This window comes from Gekko japonicus, unplaced genomic scaffold (genome assembly GCF_001447785.1).
Source record: "Gekko japonicus isolate JY-2015 unplaced genomic scaffold, Gekko_japonicus_V1.1 scaffold2341, whole genome shotgun sequence".
Lineage (NCBI taxonomy): Eukaryota > Metazoa > Chordata > Lepidosauria > Squamata > Gekkonidae > Gekko > Gekko japonicus.
The window spans coordinates 249,789-250,045 of NW_015167605.1; positions in this window are offsets into that span (position 1 = coordinate 249,789).

Consider the following 257-nt stretch of genomic DNA (forward strand, 5'->3'; position numbering starts at 1 on the left):
AAATTACAGTCCGCGCACTTAACCACTACACCAAACTAGCTCTCTTTCTTAGCCTGGCCTACTCAGGAATATTTCTGAACAGGAGCTGGAAGCAAAAGCCCTGTCATTATTAGCCCACCTTTCTTCCAGGGAGCTGAAGGTATAGGGTTGCTAGCTCCAGGGAAATTCCTAGAGGATTTGGAGGGTGGAGTCTGGGGAGGGTGAGGTTTGGGGAGGGGAGGGACTTCAGTGGGGTATGATGCCACAGCATCCACCTT